Raw genomic sequence first — 10,225 nt, forward strand, 5'->3', positions numbered from 1 at the left:
CCTGGGAGGCGGAGCTTGCAGTGAGCTGAGATCCGGCCACTGCACTCCAGCCCGGGTGGCAGAGTGAGACTCTGTCTCAAAAAAAAAAAAAAAAAAAGAAAATAGCTATCACTTACTGAGCTCACTTAATCCTCACAGCAACCCTGTGAAGTAGGATTTTGTTTTGATTTGTATGTTTGTTTGTTTGTTTTTGTAGAGGGGAGCTCACTATGTTGCCCAGGTTGGCCTCGAACTCCTGGCCTCAAGTGATCCTCCCACTTTGGTCATGCAAATTGTTGGGACTACAGGTGTGAGCCAGCATGCCTGGCCAGATAGGAATTTTTATCCCCTTTTCTACAGATGAGGAGCTAGGGCTCCCAGAGGTTGAGTGACTTTCTGAAATCACACAGGGATAGAGATTAGGAAAGGGGTCCTGATGGGTCCAGGTGTCCTTGCATGAAAGCCTCATTTGCTGCCGTAGCCTCCACTGCCCCCAGACCTCCTGCTCTCAGCCCTGCCAGACTTGCTTAGCCTTCCGGGGCAGCAGAGAGGCAGCCCAGACTCCATCCTCCATGTAGCCTCAGTGAGGGAAGAAATGAGGTCCAAGGGGGGAATGAGCAAAGTGAACCATGGGGAAAAGAGTTCCCAAAGGAGAGCATGCCCTAGCCCAGTTCTGCTTGTCACCCCTGCCCCGTCTCCCCTTATTCTTTGGTTAAAGAACTGATTTTCAGCCAGGTGCAGGAACATTCAGGATAATGGCATTTCCCAGCTTTGCTAGCTGTGCTGTAACTGAGTTTTGGGTTGATGGGGTGTAAGTTGCAGTGGTTTGTGCAAATTCTAGGAAGTATCCTTAAAGGGAAGTGTCTTTTTCTGCCCCTTTGTACTTTTAGCTGCCTGGCATGTGGATGTGATGGCTGGTGCTCAAGCAACCATGGAAGCCACATGCTGAGGAGGACAGAGCAGTAAGCGAGGAGGGGCCTGGGTCCCTGGTGATGGTGCGGTGGCATACTGCTCCAGGCTGCCTGTTTCCATGAGAGACAAATACAGTCCTACCTTGTTGAAGCCTCTGGGTTTTCTGGCACAGTCAGGCAAACGAATCCTAATATTCAAACTGTTTAATTCCTTTCACTAAAGCTGACATCCCCTCATTACAGAGGTCCCACTGTTGTCCTCTAAATTTCAAATGTGTCTGTTTCAGCTCTTCTCTACTTTGTAGGTTAAGTGAGTGTGTTCAGGGTGGGTAGAGGTGGGTAGGAAGAAGAAAAACAAGTTAGTTTTAACTTGGGAAAGCCAATGTGTGCCGTGAGGATGCAGGAGGGGCAGCCAGAAGCAAGGGGTGCTCAAACTCCATCAGCACCTGCCTGATCCCGGATATACCTATGGCTGCCTCTCAGTGGCGAATCTGCGTGCGCTCTAAAACCCGCCTTGGCTCTGGGCAGGAAGCCTGTGAGGAAGCCCGCCAGCTCAGGACTGAGCTCCCCGCTTCTTGCTGCTGTCCCTTGGCTGGTGGCTGAACTGTGCCTGGCACAGGGTGTGTGCTTGGTGGTTATCTGTTGAATAAATGAGTGAATGTGAGGCAGCCAAGCAGAAAGGGGTCACTGGAGAACCTCCTACTGGCCTGTGCGCTGGAAGGAGTGCACACTAGGATGGAGCCTTGGGAAGTTCCGCCATTTGCAGAAGGAGGAGCCTGCCTCTCCTGTTGTGGGGTGGAACCTGGGATTCAATCTGTGAGGCGGGAAGCTTATACTAGCGGGACTTTCGCTACATGCGCACAATGTGTGGTGAGCAAATCAGGGTGACTGGGATAGCCATTGCCTCAAAATTTTAACTTTTATTTGTTAGGAGCATTTGAATTATTTTCTTCTAGCTATTTTTAAGTAGATAATACATTATAATTAATTATAGTCACCCTCCTGTACTGTCAAACACTAGATCTTATTCATTTGATCTAACTGTATTTTTGTTCTCTTTAATCAACTTCTCTTAAACCCCACCTTCCCCCTACCCTTCTCAGCCTCTGGTAACCACCAGTCTACTATCTCCAGAAGATATTCGTTTTTAGCTCCCACATGAGTGAGAAAATGCAATACCTGTCTTTCTGTACCTGGCTTATTTTACTTAACATAATGACCTCCGGTTCCATTCATGTTGCTGCCAATGACAGAATTTCACTCTTTTTTATGGCTGAAAAATATGCCATTGTGAATAGGTATCACATTGTCTTTATCCATTCATCTGTTGAAGGACACTTAGGTTGATTCCATGTCCTGGCTGTTGTGAATAGTGCTGGCAAAAACATGAGGATGCAGTTATCTTTTTGATATATTAATTTCCTTTCTTTTGGATTTATACCCAGCAGTAGGATTGCTGGATCATATGGTAGTTCTATTTTCAGTTTTTTGAGGAACCTCCATACTGTTTTCCACAGTGGCTGTACCAATTTAACATTCCTACCAACAGCGTGTAAGACTTCCCCTTTCTCTGCATCCCTGCCAGCATCTGTTGTTTTTTGTCTTTTTGATAAAAGCCATTTTAACTGCGGTGAGATGATATCTCATTGTGGTTTTGATTTACATTTCTCTGATCATTAGTGATGTTGAGCATTATTTCATATACCTGTGATTCATTTGTATGTTTCACGAAATGTCTACTCAGTTCTTTTGCACATGTAAAAATCAGATTATTTGTGGGTTTTTGCTGTTAAGTTGTTTGAGTTCCTTATATTTTCTGGTTACTAATCCTTTGCTGGATGGATAGTTTGCAAATATTTTCTCCCATTCTGTAGTTTGTCTCTTCACTTTGTTGTTTCCTTTTTTGTGCAGAAGCTTTTTAGTTTGATGTCATCTCATTTGTCTATTTTTGCTTTCCTTGCCTGTGGTTTTTGAAGTCTTACCCAAAATATCTTTGCCCAGACCAGTGTTCTAAAGTGTTTCCCCAAAGTTTTCTTCTAGTAGTTTTATAGCTTCAGGTCTTAAATTTACATCTTTAATTGATTTTGATTTGATTTTTGTATATAGTGAGAGACAGGGGTTTAGTTTTATTATTCTGCATGTGGATATCCAGTTTTCCCAGCACCATTTATTAAATAAACTGTTATTTCCTTAATGTATATTCTTGATGCTTTTGTCAAAAATAAGTTGGCTGTAAATGCATTGATTTATATCTGTTTTCTGTATTGGTGTCTGTTTTTATGCCAGGATTATACTGTTTTTGTTACTATATCTTTGTAGTATATTTTGAAGTCAGGCAATATGATGCTGCCAGCGTTGTTCTTTTTGCTCAGGATTGCTTAGGCTATTAGAGGTATTTGTGTTTCTGTACTTATTTTGGAATTGTATTTTCTATTTCCATGAAGAATAGCATTGGTATTTTGATTGCGATTGCACTGAATCTGTAGGTCACTTTGGGTAGTATTGACATTTAACAATATTAATTCTTCCCCTTCAAGACCATGGAATATCTTTCCCTGTTTTTGTTTCCTTTTCAATTTCTCTCATCAGTGTTTCATCATTTTCCTTGTAAAGATCTTTCACTTCTTTGGTTATATTTATTTCTGTGAGCCGGGTGTGGTGGCTCACACCTGTAATCCCAGCACTCTGGGAGGCCAGGGTGGGCGGATCACTTGAGGCCAGGAGTTGGAGACCAGCCTGGCCAACATGACAAAACCCTGTCTCTACTAAAAATACAAAAATTTAGCCAGGCATAGTGGTGTATACCTGTAATCCCAGCTACTTGGGAGGCTGAGGCACTAGAATTGCTTGAACCTGGGAGGCAGAGGCTGCAGTGGGCTGAGATTGCACCACTGCACTCCAGCCTGGGTGACGGAGTGAGACTCTGCCTCAAAAAAATATACATATAGTTCTATGTATTTTATATTTGTTGTAGCTTTGTAAATGGGGTTGCATCTTGACTTTTTTTCAGACTGTTTGCTGTTGGCATATATAAATACTACAGATTTTATTATGTTGACTTGTACCCTGCAACTTTACTGAATTTGTTGATCAGCTCTAAAGGATTTTTGGTGGAGTCTTCAGGTTTTTCTAAAGGAAAGATCACATCACCTGTGAACAAGGATAATTTGACTTCTTCCTCTGATATGAATCCCCTTTATTTCTTTCTCTTGCTTAATTGCTCTGGCTGGGACTTCCAGTCCCCAGCTCTTTATTCCCCATTTGCCTCACTTGGGGCCACTGACTGTACTTCCTCTTCTCCCTTGCCTTCCTGTGTTGACTCAGCCTTACTCGGCCCTGCCCTCTGCCCCTTTGCCAACTACTGACCTCAGGCTCAAAGAATTTAAGTAGACTTGTCCCAATATTCTGTGACTCAGTATCAGGCCATTATTGGTGGCAATCAGTCCTGATTTGGGGCCCCACTTCTCATGGGTGGGCTTCACCTTGTTTCCAATACTCAAACCCTCCTCCAACAGAATCCCATTTTGGAGTGCTGGACTCCTGTTTTGTTCCTGGGACCTGAGTCCCACCAGGGTGAGTGGCCTAGGCTGGGAGGCCTCTGCAATTTGTTCCTTCCTTGTTCTTGGCAGGTCCTACTCCCTTGGGAATGGAGTCCTGCTGACCCCGGAAGCCCTCCCTGCCCTGGACTCCCTGGCATCTGGCCCTGTCCTTCTCTTGGGGCCTTTCTAACACCAATAGTTTAATTTAAACCATTCCTTTATTAATGTAGCTGAGTCATTTCTACATATCAGGAACTTCTGTGGGCACTGGTGATACAGTGTGGTCCCGGCCCCTGGGGAGCTTATAGACAGCAGTGCAGAAATAAATTAAACATAATGCTGTATGGTGGTCAGTGCCATGAAAATCCTGAGGGCTGTGTGCATGACCACACTTCAGGTAGCCTTGACAGAACCAGTTCCTCCTCCTTTCTTGCTTGTATTTCTCAAGAATAACTGTAGAAAGTGCTGGGAATGCAACATCCTGAGATAAGGAAGAACTGGCCAGAACAGCCCAGGATCTGTTCCTGTCCTTCCTAGAATAGGATGGCCTACAAAACTTTAGCCCAGCAAATCAGGTTGCTGGTGGGGTTTAAATCTGCTTTCTGAGGTTCCATAGCTGTAGTGCAAGTGACGGACGTGTAGACAAGATTCCATCCACCCTGGACAACTTTCCTGAGCCTCTGGGGACTGGTTCACCACAAATCCCAGGTTCCTACTGTCCCTTGCTGCCTGTGAGTGATAAACTTGCTTTATTTAACTTGCTGCGTGAGTGGTCTATTTCACTTGACTCACGCAAGTGGTAGAAATTGTGGCCCAAAAGGTGGTGGGCTGAAGTGGTAACCAGAGCACAGCAAGCCTGCTTTGCACGGTGAGAGTGTTTCATAGGGGAACCTGGGCAGGTCTGAGGGGATCAGAGAAGGCTTCTCGGAGGAAACGATGTTAAAGTTGAGGTCTGAAAGAAGAGCAGAGGCTAGCTTCTCAGGAGAGGTAATGGCATGGGCGAGGTTCTGAGGCAGGAAGGTGGGTGGCAGAAAATCTGAGAGTTTGAGCACAATCATTGAGAGGAAGAAGGGTGCATGGAAAGGCTGGAACCTGGGCAGGGCCTTCTGATGGCCCACAGAGCATGCCTGTCCAGGCCTCCCCCTGGTGTGGGCCTGAGCCTTGCCCCTGCACACCCAGGCAGATCCTATCCAGGTCTTGCCACTTCCAGTCACCCACAGGTAAGGGGCCATGCCTTGCTGGGTCCCAAGTTCTCACATCTTATCTCTCCCTCCTGATAGACCCTTTCCTGTTGCCACACAAATCTTGGCCACACTCAATACTGCAGGATCCCGGGCCATTTTTTAGAATCTCTTTTAGGAGGGTCAGCTGCTTGCCCTTAGAACTTCAGGATGAGAGGAAAAAAACCAAAAAACAAAAAAGGGCAATCCCCTTCAGCTATACTTCAATGATAGGGACAGAAATTCTGAGTTTGATCTTCCCTGAGTTTTGTGGTGGCCCAGAGACTTGGCTGTGACTCAGCCCACTGCCTCTGCTACCTGTGAGCTGCCCACACTGAGGGGTGAGTCACCTGAAGCCCCCTCGTGGGCGCAAGCCTTGTGGGGAGAAAAGCTCAAAGAGAAAACATGAGAGGGACGTCGTCACCAGGCCCTGCTGAGAGCTTCAGTACATCCTGCAATTCTGGAACCAGATCGGCTCTGTTACTTCCTTTGATTTAAACTTCTGTTTTCCCTCAACCCACTGGATCCATCTTTGAGTTATTTAATTCCAACTGTAATAAAAAATCCATTGAACCGCACACTAATGCAATATGAGGCTGGGAAGCAAACAGCAGGCCTGGGAGGGTGGAGCTGAGCAGAGCGGAGTCTACAGGGCTTTGTCCTTTTTATGGGGTCTGCTACATAAAATCTGATCACATTTTGACTCAGAATGTGGGGTGGGAGACATATTCGATTTAAACTGGGGACTTTATGGGTGGGAGGAGAGATCTGTGCTGTCCTTGCTGATAGCAAAGATTTGTCCTTTTCCTCAGACACAGCTACTCTCCTTGTAGCTTTTCAGGGTGTACTAGGTCCTAGGCCTCCACCCACCTGTGTCTTAGGAACTGCTGGCTGTGTACCAGGCACCCTTACACTATTTACATCTTTAAATTGGAATCACAGGCTCTGACCCACTTCCCAAAAGCCAAATTGTTCTTTTTTTTTTTTTTTGAGGCGGAGTCTCGCTCTGTTGCCCGGACTGGAGTGCAGTGGCCAGATCTCAGCTCACTGCAAGCTCCGCCTCCTGGGTTTACGCCATTCTCCTGCCTCAGCCTCCCGAGTAGCTGGGACTACAGGCGCCCGCCACCTGGCCCGGCTAGTTTTTCTATTTTTAGTAGAGACGGGGTTTCACCGTGTTAGCCAGGATGGTCTCGATCTCCTGACCTCATGATCCGCCCGTCTCGGCCTCCCAAAGTGCTGGGATTACAGGCTTGAGCCACCGCGCCTGGCCGCCAAATTGTTCTTACTGTCCTAGCTTCTGCCTTTGAGGCTCACTTCCCTCTCTCTGGCCTTGCTGCATGCCACAGACAGCTTTGACTTCTGACTTTTTGACTTCTGATCCCTTCCATCCACTGTAGAACTCTCCTCTAGACCTTTCTTCCAGCCAGTCTGGTTCACCAGAGTCCCGTTACTCGCTGTAGGCATGAGTGGTGTTGCCTGGCCTGGTTACAGGAGTCACTGAAAGAGAAAAGGCTGCCCCATCGAACCCCCTGCTTTGGGGCCCACTCCTTCTGTGCCTGTAGAGCCTGACCTCACAGCCTAGCCCAGATGCAACTTTCTTCTGGGGTCTGGTTAAGGAGGACTGCCTCATCCAGGGTCCCAGGAGCTGCTTTCAGACCAGAAGTTTCCATGAGAAGGCTGGACCCAAAAGGAATTTCAAAACAATGAAAAACTGGCATGCCTGGGAATGGGCCAAGCTCCGGGCCATCTCGTGAGCCCCTTGCAGGGCCAAGCGTTAACCCTTGAATGTGGGACTGGGGAAGCTCCTGGATTCCACTGGAGGGTCCTGAGTGGTCAGGTTGATGGGGCCTAGGAGGGGAGATGTCAGGGTAGCAGCTACTTGTTAACTTGTGGGAATATACTTCAACATTTTATCTACAGGTCAGCTGTACAGGTGCATACCAGCCTATTGGCAGTCCTGGTTGGTTCTGCTGAGCGTTTGTTGAGTAGAAAAACAGGTCTCATTTCTAGAGCTGCTTTCTCATTGGAACCGCATCCTCTTGAGGCTTCCCAGGGGCTTGTCAGGTCGCTGACCTCAGATTCCTGTCCTTGTTTGTTCTTTTTTTTTTTTTTTTTTGTGGTTATAAGGAGCGGAGAGTTTAATAGGCAAGAAAGATGGGAGAAGGCAGAAGATAGAAGCTCCCCCATACAGAGACAGAGGGAGGGGGCCTCCAAAGCCAAGAGAGGGAACCCCAAGTGGGGCAGAAACCAGCCAGGTGTGTATATATAGAGACTGGAGGAGGTGGTGTCTGGTTTGCATAGGGCCCAGGGGATTGGTTTGACCAGGCATGGCATTCATGTAGCCTGCAAAAAAGCTGGACCTCCCACCCTAGCCTTTTAATATGCAAATGCAGGGCGCCAAGATGTTCTACACATGTGGGGCTATGTGGGGGCAGCCATGTTGCCAGGAACATGTGGGGCAAGAAGGCGGAGGGAATTGCTATGTTGGGTGGACTCAGTTTCTAATGGACTACATTTGCATATCAAAGGTTGCCAGCCTGGCTATAAGAGCTGCGGCTTTATAAGAAACTTTTCTGGAAATGCTTTAAAAAATGAAAACTTCCCAAGGACTCCTTTCCCTCTCTATCTGCTTAAAATAATTTCTTAATAACTCCTACCACATTCCTCCCTGTGGCGATATCACACTAACTGCTGTTACAGGGTTTTGGATGATGACTCTTTCTGGCTACTTCCTGCTGAAAAGTGGTGTCGAATGGGGAACAGCAGCTAGGGCTTCTCCTGGGGTGGATCTAAGGGTCCTCAAAGAATGGCGTGTCCATGTGTGGTTCAGTTTGCAGCACCATTTGGAGTTTGATTGCTTCTGTGAGTTGGGTGATCCTCACCTCTTGAGGTCCCCAGATAAACTCAGAGCTTCCAGAGCTGTTAGAAAGTGACATTCTTTACTGACCTCAGGTTAGGAACCCTGTGCGGGGACTGTGTAGATAAGGTATGAGGCCAGTTCTCCCCAAGGGGCTTTTATTGGCTCTGCATGTCCAGCTTTATTCCTTAAAGGGAAACACACACTTTCAGTCAAAACCTTGGTAAAATAGCCAGTTTTTCCAATTGTGTCCTGTTGACAAACAAAAATGATTCTTTTTTTTAAAATTAAAATTAAAATTTTTATTTTTTTGAGATGGTGTTTTGCTTTTGTCACTCAGGATGGAGTGCAATGGAGCGATTTCGGCTCACTGCCACCTCTGCCTCCCAGGTTCAAACAATTTTCCTACCCCAGCCTCCCGAGCAGCTGGGGCCACTGATGTTCGCCAGCATGCCCAGCTAATTTTTTCTGTGTTTTTAGTAGAGACAGGAGTTCACCATGCTGGCCAGGTTGGTCTTGCCTCCTGACCTTGGGTAATCCACTCACCTTGGCCTCCTGAAGTGCTGGGATTATTACAAGCGTAAGCCACTGTGCCCGGCCCAAAAAGGCATTTTAAACAAAAATTCTGACATTTAAAAACTGAAAATATGAGCCCAGGAGTTCAAGGCTGCAATGAGCCAATACTGCACATTTGTACTCCTGCCTGGGAGACAGAGTGAGACTTGTCAGTAAGAGAAAAAAAAAAAAACTGAAAATAGAAAAGAGGGCTTTTACAGTGTTGATGAACTCATCTTAGAGTGCATGATTTATAAATACGTAAATATCCATGTATATTTTCACAGTGATAACTACTGGAAAAATGAGAATGTTAAAAAAGCCAATCTAAACAGTGTCCTTCTCATTCTACCTGCCTCTTTATGTTGGTAATACCAGGAGTCTTAAGAGAGCTGCTGTGGTCTATGTCACATTCATCCCAGCCTCCTTTCTAATCCTGTAGCTGATGATAAAAATGTGATAAATCTTCTGGCTTAGCTTTGATGCTTTTTCATTAATTCACTTCTGGTAACAAATTGTGGCAGGTCTTCCCCTTTATCCCACCAGCCATTTCCATCACCTTGTCTAAAAGGGCTTTATTGTAGCTGCAGACCAGGAAGAGGCGGCTGGCCCAGACCATGGAGAGGGACAGCAGCTGGTCCAGGCAGCCACCACCACTGGGCGGGTCATGGTAGTCGGGCAGGTGGAGCAGGATGAATTCCATGAGGGCCTTCCATTGCTTCTCACTCTCTAAGTAGGAGTGAAACTGTTGCATGAAGTTGGCTGCCTGCCGTACCCCCAAGACCAAGTCCTCCACCGCGGTGGCTGCCTTGCCACTGATCATGGTGCGCACCACAGCCAAGGACTGGATAGCCTGCCGCCATCAGAAAAATGGATTTTTATTGCACTGATGCAAACAGCTATATTGCATATATAAGCTATAACTTATATATGCAAACAGCTATATAAGTTAAGAGTACTCACAAATAATTTCCAAATTCTAGAGGAACCAGGCAGAGAAAAATAAATATCCTCCAAATTTTGTAAATAGTTTAAAATAATTTTCCTTGACTCTGAAAAACAAAACAAGGATCAGCAATATTCCAAACAAAAGTCAAAAAATTTGCTTTCACTTTCCGAATGCAGTCCACTTAGTTAATTCTTGTTTTGCTTGATATTTGTGAA

General features: G+C 46.1%; 1 pseudogene across 1 annotated transcript; it reads right to left on the reverse strand.

The window, feature by feature from the left end:
* Positions 1-8,811: 8,811 nt before the first annotated feature.
* LOC105516690 lies at positions 8,812-9,884 on the reverse strand (annotated as a pseudogene). The gene has a single exon (XR_001002530.1). The product of XR_001002530.1 is annotated as a CDKN2AIP N-terminal-like protein pseudogene (transcript).
* Between the last annotated feature and the right edge of the window lie 341 nt (positions 9,885-10,225).

The sequence above is a fragment of the Colobus angolensis genome, unplaced genomic scaffold, assembly GCF_000951035.1.
Source record: "Colobus angolensis palliatus isolate OR3802 unplaced genomic scaffold, Cang.pa_1.0 Scaffold288, whole genome shotgun sequence".
Classification (NCBI taxonomy): Eukaryota; Metazoa; Chordata; class Mammalia; order Primates; family Cercopithecidae; genus Colobus; species Colobus angolensis.